General features: G+C 40.1%; 1 protein-coding gene across 3 annotated transcripts in view; it reads left to right on the top strand.

Moving 5' to 3' along the window:
* The window catches only part of sugct (succinyl-CoA:glutarate-CoA transferase), a 121,326-nt gene that overhangs the window by 65,246 nt on the left and 42,217 nt on the right, over positions 1 to 13,863 (top strand). The gene's annotated exons all lie outside the window — the stretch shown is intronic.

The following is a 13,863-nucleotide window of genomic DNA, read 5'->3' as shown; positions in this document are numbered from 1 at the left end:
TATACACACCCTTCTCCATCCAGATCTAACAACTTTGAACAAATTAAAGGAGAAAACTCCCATATTTAAGAAAGAGAGCGGAGGGTGGAAGGAAAGAAAACTGGACATGACAGTTCCTTACACGTACAGTATATAAGCCGTATTTATTTATTTATTTATTTATTTATCTATTTATTTATTTATTTGATGGCATGACTTTATAGTGTGTGTTTGTCCGTGAGAAATGGTCCTTTTTTATATTGCTAACCAGATGCTTAACTTTGGATCAGGGCTGAGTAATGCGTAATATTGTGTATAAATGACACCATTAATGTGTTTTCTTTATAGTTTTCATTTTTTCATGCTTGACTGCCTTTTACATACTCATAATGTTTCTTTTATGATCATTAAATTTGGAAATGTTGGGGACGGAGTCCCATTGTTCGAAATATCGTTATACAATTATACGAGACGAGATGATGAATCACTTTTAATCGGATCCGACGGGGACTTTTTGGACGAGGTGTCCAGGGACGAAGCTCTCAACACTTCTTCGAGAGCAAAATAGAGGATGAGGGGAATGAAAGGATGAGAATGGAAAATCGTCTCTTGTAAACAGTTCAGTCCGACCCACCCACCGGTCAGACTCAATTAGCCTGAGAAGCCACTAAATGAAATCAGCTGGCGTTAAAGAGATATGTAAGACTGGGGTTGTGTTGAATCCAGAAGATTGATGCTTGATGATGTGAAGTATTCATTATTCATCCCATTAAACTTTTCAGTTAGTCAGCTTGGAAGAATGTTAGTAAAAATTCTACTCCAAAGACGCACAACCCCAGTGCTTCTTTTATCATCTGTTATGTTAATATTTAACCAATGAACTGGTGCTTCATCGTTCAGGATGTAGGGAACATTTGTGAGCTGAAATACTTTTTCTTTGTGTCTACTAGACTAACCCCCTGTACATACAAACAGACAAAAAATATTTGGATATTTTGCCCATGATACACATTTAAAGTATGTTCTTTTTGGCTTTTTGACAACAAAGTTGATTATTTTTCAATAACCGCACATCGTAAATTGTTTTCCTTGTGCAATACCAGAAATTTGACAGCAAAAAATGTATATATTTATTAAAGAATATCGTTATTTAACATTACACATATTAACATATTAAGTTTGTTCTTGTTATCATTTAAGTTATGACTGCTATAAACAGTTTTTTTCTTCACCAGCCTTGTTTTTTTTTTTCCTTTCCTCTCTTGAAGTTAGTAAGGCAAAAATGCAGATTATGTTACTGAGAAATCTCAAAGCCCTCTGTCCTGAAGACTTATCTGAAATCTTAGTGTTATAAAGCAATAACTCTGGAGTCCATACATCCATCCATCTTCTATACCGCTTAATGCTTATCAGGGTCATGGGGAACCTGAAGCCTATCCCAGGGAGCTTGGGGCACAAGGCGGGGTACACCCTGGACAGGGTGCCAATCCATCACAGGGCACAAGCACATACACACTCATTCATACACTACGGACACTTTGGACATGCCAATCACGCATGTCTTTGGACTGGGGGAGGAAACCGGAGTAAACCCCCGCAGCACGGGGAGAACATGCAAACTCTGCACACACAGGGCCACGGTGGGAACCCCCAACCCTGGAGGTGTGAGGCGAACGTGCTAACCACTAAGCCACCATACTACCCTATCTCTGGAGTCTCCTTCCAGAAACTCTAAATAAACATCTCCTCAGATAAAACTTCAACATATCAACATTTATACACTTTGCTTTTATGTCAAAGTTTATGTGCATCCTTCATCATTCCACAAATCCCATAATTCTGTGTGTCAGCAGCCTGGCAAGACAGTAAATGGGGCAAAGAGAGAGAGAGAGAGAGAGAGAGAGAGAGGACAGTTTGTAGACTGATGTTATTTGTAATTATTTTTGACATAATTCTGACAAGGAACAGCTGAATCTTGAATCTTGGTGTAGTCCCAGATCCTTCAGGGAACTCCACTCATGCCCAGACTATACTTCATCACTCTGCTTAATCCTGTCTCCTTAACTCTGGTAGTGTAAAGTCATTACTGTTACACATCCACGCTAATATGTTTTACTTTTTTTCTTTACCCCATTTTTTTCCCTCTGAACATTGCCAATTCCATCCCACTAACGAGCTCTGTTCTGTCATATGACAACGACCAGCCAGGGCATGTGAAGCTAGCCACAACCATCCATGCTGATGGATGTGAAGCTAGCCACAACAACAGACAGGCCACAACTGCTGCTCATGTTATTTCAGGAAGCACTGGATTGGTAACCCAAAGGCATCAGCCTGATGATTGTACCACCAACTTATTGGGCATTGGTGGCTCAGTGGCTCTGGTTTACTGATCAGAAGGTCAAAGGTTCAAGCCTCATCATGATGAAGCTGTCACTGTTGAGCAAGACAGCCTCCTAACAAGATCGGTATGTACTGATGCGTCTTCTCTATGTCTGTCCTCTTCTATACATGAGCTCATAGAGTTACGTCATCCCTCCCACCCTGAATGTGCAGCCAATTACGTTCTCTTGGACTTTCATCCACTAGGGTGAAAATTTTTCTGTTGTGCCACTTGGGAGCCTTGATGCCATGGTTGTGTTATTTGTATTGTTTATAACATCTTGAGTTTCTCTAGTGCCTTGCAACCGTTCATCTGCTCATTCATCCATCTTCAGTAAGAACAGTAAGGGATGCAGGAATACACCCTGGATAGGACTCTAGTCCACCCTAGGGCACCACTTGTTCACACCTAGGGGCATTTTATTGTAGCCAATAGAAGAAACTGGACAACCCAGAGAAAACCAACATGAACATGAGAAGAACATGGAAAACATCACACAGACAGTATCTCAATGTCCGGATCGGGTCACGTACCCTGGAGCTGTAAGGCAGCGGCGCTACCCATTGTACCACTGTACTGCCCTGCGCTTGTAGTTCTTTACTCAAGGTTTCTTGCCCACATTGTTTATAGCTGCTTTGGATGTCTTAAATCATTTCCCTGCATGTAGCTTTGTTACTATCAAAATGCTGCCTTCCTAGGCCTATTTCACACTTGGTCTGATTTCTCTAGTCCACACTCAGGAGGGATTCTGGGTTTTTGGGGGCGGAGCTAATATTCACAGATTTGCATTTGCTTGGAATTTCTTCCAAACCAAGTATTGGTTACTTAATTTCTTATGTAACTTTTGTGCACACGTTTGCTAAGTGGTAGGTACTAGGTTCATCCATTTGCTGTTTTTTTTTTGTTTGTTTGTTTGTTTGTTTTTCGTCTTTGGTATCAACGCTCAAATCATGAAGAACAGTACTTTTTAGATGTGTGGCATGCCCTTATGCAGGAATATCTGCAAGCGAAAAGTGGTTCTTTCATTATATTTTTAGCCTTCAAGACCGGCAAGGGATGTGTACATTTGTATTTATTTATTTGTATTTATTTATTTATTTATTTGCAATGTTCTCAGGGCAGACCTGCACCACAACATGAGCTAATTACAGTCCTCCAATCCTATGTAAGTGTTTTTTTTGTTTGTTTGTTTTTTTTTTTTATCTATATCATGCGTTCCATCTCCTCCATTGATTATAACAGACTGTTCCCTGCCATCACTAAACTTGAAAACACGTGACAAGTTGAACCAATCACTTTTCTTGGCATGCAGATCTGAAAGCAGATACCATGCACATATATTGCGTGTCACATTAGGTTCGATGGAAGCGAGCCCCAGACCAACATTTTCAGGAGGACCAGGGATAAGATCTTTGGACTGCTCCTGGGTGAAAAAGTCACATTCACACTTCACCAAATGTATCAAACTCTCAGGGCAAATGGCCTAAAGTTGTTCTTTTTTTAAAGAAAAAAAAAAAAGAAAAAAACAGAAATTGAGATCACTTCAGTTAGGCATATTAAAAGCCATTTTGACTCTGGAATGTTTGTGGAGGTAGAATAAACATGAGTAAGATTACAGCATACACATTAAGTGTCAGTGGAGATCACAAATGCCACTGCAGCTGTAAAAGTCTGATGAAAATTGTCCCCTGGCTCTTAATGACCCTTCTTTCCAGAGACGTGTGTTCCTTTCTTCTCCCAAGGAAGCACCTGATTGTGTGAGAAGTTGAAAGCAGCAGCTGATATATAGCATAGAACTCTGCGATATGGAATTATTTATTCCCACCTCCTTGTGTGAAGACATTTATATATCCAAATGGCCCCCAGACTTTCCCAGTGTCCCATGAAGGGGAAATAGAGTGGAGGAAATGGTGAAAACATGCCATGAAAGTAGACTTTGTGTGTCTTCATGGTGCCATAAATGTCAGCTCATGTCCAGCATGTGCTAACCCCACAGTTCACTTTCTGCCTCCAGGACCTTTAGATGTGCCATTTTTCTTGCTAACAGTTTTTGGGATTCTTGTCTAGTCTGTTATGCATCCTTTAGCCTTTGTTTAACCTTCCAACTCCACCCTCACTGGATAGTTGAGGACACTGTTTTAATGATCCCGGGTGCTGGTGCTGACTAGCACAACTGTGCACGGCTGCTTCAGGAGGAGGTACAGGTGGAGACCGTCAGCAGGCGGTCTTCTTCCTCTCTAACTGGTTCTAATTACTTCTGGCACTGTCTCACCCTGAAGGTGCTCCCAGCTCTCTTATTCCTCTTTCAGAAGTGTTCACAGTAAATCAAGGGTGTTTGAACAGAATCTTTGGAATGGAAAAGCGGGAAGAGAGGTGTTTTCTGATCTGCTGAAGTGGGGATTTGACTTATGAAACATTTTGCCTTGTACCCATTTTGCATTTGGCAGCAAAGCCTCTTTAGGATTTTCTCGTAGAGAGCAGAATTCATGTTTCCCTCAATTACTGCAATTTGCCCAGACCCTGAAGCAGCAAAGCATCCCCACACCATCACACTTCCACCACCATGCTTGACTGTATGTATGATGATCTTTTTATGGAATTCTGTGTTTGGTTTACAGATGTAAAGGGATCCCTGTCCACATCAGTCCACAGAACATTCTCATCAAGGCGTGTGTTGGCAAAATTCAAACAAACCTTAATGTTCTTCTAGGTTAGCAGTGGTTTTTACCTCGCCATGAACAGTCATGAACAGTGACCTTTATTGATGCAAGAGAAGCCTGTAGTTCCTTTGACGTTGTCCTTGGCTCTTTGTGACTTGCTGGATGAGTTGTTGCTGTGCTCGTGGAGGAACGTTGGAAGGTCGGCCACTTCTGGGAAGGTTCACTACTGCACTGAGTTTTTTCCATTTGGAGATAACGGCTCTCACTGTGGTTCTTTGGAGTCCCAGAGCCTTTGTAACCCTTCCCAGACTGATGTATTTCAATCACCTTCTTCCTCATCATTTCTGGAATTTCTTTCAACTTTGGCATAGTGTGTTACTGGGTAAGATCTTTTAACCAACTTCATGCTGTTGAAAAAGTTCTATTTAAGTGTTGATGTGATTGAACAGGGTTTGCAGTAATCAGGCCTGGTTGTGTCTCGTCCAGCTGAACACCATTATGAATGCAGATTCATAGATTTGGGGAATTAGTAACTATGAGGGGTTTGCTTCAATAAATAATATTTATCATTTAAAAACTATTTTGTGTTGACTCCAGGTTGCCTTTGTTTTATCTTATATTTTGTTTTCATTTCTGAGACAATTTACTATGAGATATACACAAAAAGAAAAAATCAGGCAAATACTTTTTCACAGCACTGTATTTACATTTACATTTATTAATCCGACAGACACACTCATCCAAATTGGCTTACAAGTAAGGTGAAACACAAACCACATCTCAAACTGTTAAAGGATTGCGTGAGTCACATGCTCCAAGATTAAATTTCCACCAACTAATTTTCAGAAGCCAGGGATGGAAGAAATCATAAGTTTACTAGCTAGACCACCAGGAAAGTGAAAGCGCAGTGTGTGTTTAGTATGCTTGCCCAGTCTCATGATTAGGCTAAAAAATGGTAGCTAACATAATGTAATAAATTACAACAAGCTAGTTTGCTAGTTAAGTAAGCACAATAAGAAAGTGCCTGAGCTAGTACTTCATGTTTGTGGCATCAACAAAAAGTCAGAAAGTTGTTTGCCAATGTTTCAGCTATGACGTGCAGTGGTGTGTGTTTTTGTGTTGTTGTTGTTGTTGTTGTTGTTTTTGTTTTTAAACACAACTCACATAAAATAGATGTGAGTCTGGCATCTTTATTATTTTTTTTCCTCATCATATTTAACAGTACAGTTATTTAGGTTAATAATAATAATAATAATAATAGTAATAATAATAATAATAATAGACTTTATTTTATAAAGCACCTTTATAAAGTTTAAATATACACACCTGGATACTGTCCATTCGTGCTTCTGCTGCTGCTGCTGTAATCATAAAGACTCATCCCAGGACTCTTCTTCACAATCTGCTCATATTACGCACCCTTTTGACAAACTTAGTACTGTTTCAAGTTGCTCTTCTACACCTGTATTCTGTAATATTTTACAATCTCACTATCCAGAGTCAACCAGAAGGGGACAGGTGACTCAGTGTGTAAAGGTTTCTTCCTCATGTCTTCTCCGGGAGTTTTTCCCTTGCCACTGTAGCGTCTAGCTTGTTCATTATGGATCTAAATCTGCACCCTGATCTCTTTAAAGCTGTTTTGTGTCACTGTCAGTTGTTTTTTTTAAAAAAAAAAAAAAAAAACCTAGTGTAGTCACTATATTTGCTCTGCTATATTCAGGAGTACTTTTCTCTGTGTAGTCTGACAGACTTTTAATGAATGTTAGTGTAGTATTTAAGTATCTTGGTGATGTCATGATGTAGTACTGCCTTTAAATTGTCTCTCAAACCATTTATATATTGTTAGGAACGCTAACAGTAAGCAAAGTACTTCCATCTAGGACATTGACTCATAACTCAGCATAAGCATCAAAGTCTTCTGTTTCAGGGTGGGGTGGGGTGCGGTGATGGGGGAGTTGGGTAATCTAAATGAAGAACTCAGAAATCTCTCTACAGTCTTGTTGCTTGCACAGCCATGAGGTGCTGTGATGCAACCAGAGATGGAACATCTCAATTCCTCTGAACAGTTTCAGACACAAACGCATCTGTAGTCAATAAAATGCCACTAAAGCAATGCTGGCCTGTGAGTGATTACAATATTTATTCTCAGGTTTAAATATAGCATAAGGACATGGTTGTGCAAGCGTAATGACCCCCAGGTGGAATCTCATAAACCTTCAAAATCCCGCACTCCTCTGCCAGCAAGGAATGAGGTTCCTCATGCTGACAGATTGTCAGTGTTTTCATTGTATTTTTTAAAAAAAATAATAATAAAGTAACATCTGAGCCATGTGACACTTTCATAAGTATAGGGAAACCGCTCAGATTAAAGTCTATTTTAAGTTCTTTGAAAGATTGTCCGTTCCAGCTTTAAGACGGATCATTTGGATAAACATTGCAGCCGCTGATGGAATTGCGCTCACTGTCATCCGATCTTGGAATCCAGATCTTATACTCGTCTCGGCGCGTCACTAATTGAAATCGATTCGGACATCTCTGGCATTGTCCCGTTACAACTCACGAACATCAATACTGTTTGTTCATGAGAGTCGTCTTTGAAGGCGCTTCAGTTTGATGATGCCCCATCAGTTTTATTTCTCATGACCAGTTCACAGGGCGCCTGGGAAACATTTGAATCCTTTGACAAACATCTGTTCAAGCCTCTTTGTTTTCATCCCCTTTTCTCTTTTTTTTGTGCTGATTTAGAGTCACTATTTAGACATCAAGAAGAGTTTGTAAGAATGTTGTTTTGTTTTTTTTAGAAGAAAAATGCAAGCTTGACATGTTGCTATGTCCATCCTGTTCTCACGTTATTAAGGCTCGGTTCGATGTATGCGGACGCATACAGCGGATTACCGATGTGCATGAGAGCTCAGTGCTGTTCTTAAGAGTTGATGGACAAAAAAACACCTTTGATCTACATAAACATATTGAATTAGCGACAGTTGGTGAACTAATATACGCTCCTAACATTTTACATGCATGCACAGTTCTTACTAAGTCTCTTGAAAGTCTCAACGTGGGTATTTTTACTGAAAATCATGACGGCAGATGGTAGGAGATGATCCTATTCTGGCTCATAACATACTTCTTAAGCAAGCCAGTTGTACTGCTACAATCCTAACATGTGTTTTCCAGATTTCTGTCGCAAGGGGCAATTAGACGCATCATACATGGGTACATCATTTTTTGACACGTTTCACTGTTCAGTAACACACGGTTCAGACTTTAAATGATTTTAAATGGTCTTGATTGCAACTTTTGAGGTTTTTTGTCTTATCGTTGGAGTGGTACCATCAAAAGTACATCTTGTGTACCTTTACTGTGTATCTTTCACTTGGGAAGGGGCATGTGGTGTATCTTTTAACTGTCGTTTTAGAGTAAACCTTTGATGGTAGGGTTCACTTTCTTTTGTTTTCTTTCCCGATACCGAAATGTCCCATCTCTATTTAAAAGCATCAGCGGTGCTCAAAAACCAATTACGCATCTTAAGATATTTGTAAAGGTATACTTTGTTCCAAGCGCTAGAAATGGATCGAAGGTACAAAAGATGTGCCCTTTGTTACAGCGCCCTTGCGTCTAGGAAAAGTGCAGTTTGGTACCTTGATTTCAGACCGTATAAGAACTCATTCTCCAGTCCAGAATATTACAAGTTATTAGTAAAGATAAAATCAGTGTTCAGTGGGATTGTACCCATTTTAATGCTCCTCACAGGAGCCACGGCATCATAATTAGGTCGTTCTGCCTTTTGCTGATAGATTTATGAGCATTTCTGTTTTATCTCTTCTGGAGAGATACTCGATTTATTAAAATGAATGTGCCGAAGATGACAGGTTACTCTTGGTCGAGTGGATTGTGGCATTTGCGGTGATAGGGGATTGTAATCTTTAATTCTGTCCATAGAGGTCTCCTTTGCTCTGGAATCCAACCGTGTGTGAGTGATCTCGTGGTGTCTTTGCAGCTTTTCCTCTATCCTGCCTTCCCGCCAGCCAAATTCTGATCCTGTAATGATTTACAGAGGTAAGCTGATGAGTTTAAGGCTATGTGTTTCTTCTCTAGAATCAGACTTTTTTTCCACAAAAAGATTTCCTTGTGAAGCCTAATTAGATCTGGCTCTGTAGTGCCATCGGTGCTGGATTTAACCAAGCATCTGCAAAACCTTTGAACAAAAGCATCTACATGGTATTGATTGTAAATTATGAAGACAGGCTCCGAATCTTTTTGAAGCCAGGCAGTGGGTTGAAGCGTATCTCAGGTCGACACTTGGCAATAGACTGTTGATCAAATCTGCAGCCGGGTTTTGGACATGGCCCTCTGAGAGATCATTGTTAGCCGCTTATGTGCGATGAAACCTGGTGAACTTGACCTGGAGATTTTGTGATTCCACAGAGATGATCCTACAGCTCTAGATGATAGTGGAAAATATAATGGTCTTCTTGTTTTCAGTGGCAGCAATTGACTTAATTACACTGGTTGTTATAAGACTGAAGATTTCAGTGTGTTTATATAGGATTCGCTAAAGATGTTCCGGTATGTCATGGATGTCTGCTTGAAGTCTACGTAGTGCTTAATTACAGTATTTGTAGTGATCATGAAAATAATAGATAATGATAAAGTTAGACATATTTCCCATGTTGCCAGTATGGCTTGAGTCAATGTAATCCAATGTTTGTTTTCATTTGGATGTTTATGAAACAGATGTCATTGGTTGATAGGGAGGGTGCAGAGGGAGGACCCAAATGAGTCATTTAGATGTGTTTCCTCTTTAACACTTGTATCTGATATCGAATGATCCACAGTTATGCCTCAGTACCTACTAAACAGTGAAAACAGCATAAAATCCCTGCAATGCTGCTTGCTTATGAGACTTTGTTATAGATATCTCTGTATCTGACCTCAAATCTTATTAATAGTTTATTTAAAATTATGAAATAAATATATATATATATATATATATATATATATATATATATATATATATATATATATATATATATACACACACACACCTGTACATGGTCTGGGGTGCATTTATTGTAGTGCAGCTCAATGTAAGCGGTATTTAAACTTTTGTCATTTACTATTTTCCAGTGACATGCAGCGTGACGGCAAAGGTTAAACTCCAAAGTCCCAGAATGCATTGCAGCTATACAACACATTTGCACCTTCAACCACCTTAACATGAAAATTAAAGCTTTGGAAGCTGGTCAATTTGAGCAGGGTGTACAGATGAGGAGGTGAGGTGATTGCTGGAAAGACTAAAAGACTAAAGCACCGCTGCATCGCTCTCGTTATGTAGAGATACAACGAAGGCTAAATCCCACTGCACAACTATCAGCATTCCTTCGACTGGCATTGTGTGCAATATGGGAAACTATTAACCAAAGTCAAAACAGACCACCATGCCGATGATTGATGCTTAAACTAAAAAGCTCTCACCTCAAATGTAGTTATGATTGAATTATATTTAATAATATTATTTAAATATTAATGTGCAAGTCTTCCAAGCATTTTAAGCATTTCTTAATGCAGACCTAGAAAAGCATAAACACTTTAGGACTATTAGAGAAAATATGCGTGTGAACACTTGCCAGAAAACAAAATCTATATAGGCAGTGGGCTGAGATGTGCTAGTAATTGAATTCAGAGTGTGGTGTGAAATACACAAATGGAGACTGATAAAACAACAAAATTAATTTGTTTTTCAAATGAAACCAGCTGTGAATCCGAGAGTGCAGAAAATCATAAAGAAAAGATTACAAAACTTACACATACCGTTAGTAATGCTTAGGATGAAAGTGCAATTTTATAACACTATATATAAGAGCTTATAAAACTGAAATAGATGATCAAAGTTAAAACTTAACAGGAGAAAGTTCAGGTTTTGGAGTTCTCCTGTTACATGCATGCTCCACTGCCTCCTCCATGTCCTCAGCTCTAGACTGCCACTCTCCCACCCCATATGTTTGTGGTCTGATGGATGAATCTTACACGAGCTCGAGGCACTTAAAAGCTGCTCGTGTGTGTATGGCAGCCTCCCATGGGAAAAGCATGTGTCTCTCATGAGCGCCTTAGCGCACTCTCTATCTCTCACAGACCCTGTCAATATCGATGTCTTGTTGGGCAGAACATCTGGAATGACATTAAGTGACTCTACAATCCTGGACCTGTCCTTTATTGCTTAGCTTTCCATGTCGGAGCATATGAATTTAATAAAATAATAATAATAAAACAGTTGCTGTTGCCCTTTTTTTTTTTTTTTTTTGAATTCCAAAGCAGTCTAAAGTTGCAGTTAACCGTAAAGTATGCAGAACTCGAATCAAATTGACAAGTTTCTAATGCTGATGCCACATCTGGAAACATCAGTGTGTTGAAACCTGGAAAAATGCCACTGATTCTGAGGTTTATATTACAGATACCTGTGCATAGTTCTGAGAGTTTAGGGGTGTAACGCAATGCCAGTATCTGTGTGTTTAGCCTGAAATGGGTGTGGCTTACACTGAAAAGGTGTTTTTTTAACATGTATTAAAAAAAAAAAAAAAAAAAACATTAAATATGAACCCTGCCACTGTGACCTGGGAAACATGGCAAAACACTGATTTTTTTTTTTTTTCTTTTTCGTCATGATATGTGAATTCTGATTCTGACAGTTCCTCAACCTCAGCTACTTCACTCAAGTTCATCATTTATCTCTACTAGAGATGTGCATAGAACTGTTTTCTTTTTTAAATCCCACTCATGCAGTTATTGTATTTCCTAATGAATTTAGTTGATTCCCAAAGTATAAACAAGCTAGTAGCCTGATTTAAACTACCCTGACCAGGCAGTTACTAAGGATGCTGTAAATGCAACACGGAGTGACACAAGTTTATGATAATGAGCATCTTTCTTTGTTCTTCAAGCTGAATACTTGACCATTCATTCATGCCCAAATGAAAGTAAAATCCTCCTGTTTAAATGACTCACAGTACATAATCTGTTCATTTCAAACAATGTATTTGGTTACATCTCTAATAGAGGTGAATTTCTACTTTGGATCTAGTGTTTGTGTGTTTGCGATAGCAGAGTGGCCAAGATATTAGACCTGATTATTAACCGCATTATTTGGCATGCTGAATGCAGAAGCTGGTTTGGGCCAATAGAGGAAGCTTCGGATGGAAGTTTACTTAAAGCCAAATTCCACTACACCCACACATTCATGCTATAATTATCAAATTGAGTTTTTGCTTCATGCTTTGGTGGTTTTATGGGGTGGCTGGTGGCTCAGGTGGTAGGTTGGTGGCTCAGATGGTGGGTTGGTGGTAGGTGGCTCAGGTGGTAGGTTGGTGGCTCAGGTGGTGGGTTGGTGGCTCAGATGGTGGGTTGGTGGCTCAGATGGTGGGTTGGTGGCTCAGATGGTGGGTTGGTGGCTCAGATGGTGGGTTGGTGCCTCAGATGGTGGGTTGGTGGCTCAGATGGTGGGTTGGTGCCTCAGATGGTGGGTTGGTGGCTCAGATGGTGGGTTGGTGGCTCAGATGGTGGGTTGGTGGCTCAGATGGTGGGTTGGTGGCTCAGATGGTGGGTTGGTGGCTCAGATGGTGGGTTGGTGGCTCAGATGGTGGGTTGGTGGCTCAGATGGTGGGTTGGTGGCTCAGATGGTGGGTTGGTGGCTCAGATGGTGGGTTGGTGGCTCAGATGGTGGGTTGGTGGCAGGTTGTCCACTAATCGTAGGGTTGGCGGTTCAATTCCCGGCCCACATGTCTCCACATGCCGAAGTGTCCTTGGGCAAGACACTGAACCCAAGTTTCCCCTGATGGCAAGCTAGTGCCTAGCATGGCATATGTGTGCATGTGTGTGTACCATATGGTATTTGTAAGAGTAATACTTGTAGTTTGTAGTTACTTGGTCAGCATCAATTCTGCCAGCGTCAAGCTCCAATCAACCCTCCTTACACTCAGTGGGATGAGTCACTTAAACTTCAGCCCACTCTGGGATTTCATGATCCATACCTGGCAACATTTATTACTCATTTGAGCCTTAGCAAAGATCAGGAATAGAAGTGTTAATTCCTTAAATATTTGGTTTAGATGTTGAAGAAATTGTCTTTTTGCGGATGATTTGCTCCCTCCGTTTTTGGGGAATTATTTATTGCTTACAGCTCTGATAATGTGGTTTTCTATGCGGCACTGAGGGACAGTGGGTAGCAGTGCTGTCTCACAGCACCAGGGTCCCTGGTTCAATCATGAGCTCAGTCTGTCTGCCCTTCCCCAAGTTCGGGTTCTGCCAAAAACATGCTGTTAGGTGGACTGGCTAATCGAAATTACCCCTAGGTGTGAATGTATGTGTACTTGATGACCTGCGATGGAATCCCATCAGACGTGTATTCAACCATCATGCCCAGTGTTCCCAGGAAAGACTCCAGATCCAGCACAACCCTGACGAAAAAACAGCATGAAACAGTTGCTGAAGATGAAGGATCTAACATGAACAGACACAATCTTCACGTTATATGTCAAATGCATTAGAAGCCAATTTGTCATTATTTTTTTTTATTATTATTTGTTCAGTAAAACGATCATATTTTATCCAACAAAGCATGAGCAAAAAATGATTAAACTACGTGTGTATATGGAATTTCAAAGCATTAAAAGTTCACACTAGGGGCATTAGCTGTTGCCATTGTGCTGTGCTGCAGATGTGGGTCATGGTTGCCAAATACTGAGCTCACACGTCTGTTACCTCGGCTCATGGGTCACACACTGACTGATCTCAAAGATTAGTGAGACCCCAGTCGTTATCCAATCTTCACCAATTGGAACTAAT

This window comes from Ictalurus punctatus, chromosome 1, assembly GCF_001660625.3.
Source record: "Ictalurus punctatus breed USDA103 chromosome 1, Coco_2.0, whole genome shotgun sequence".
NCBI classification, from domain to species: Eukaryota; Metazoa; Chordata; class Actinopteri; order Siluriformes; family Ictaluridae; genus Ictalurus; species Ictalurus punctatus.
Note: the sequence above shows the minus strand (reverse complement) of the source record. Positions and strands in the feature narration are given on the sequence as shown.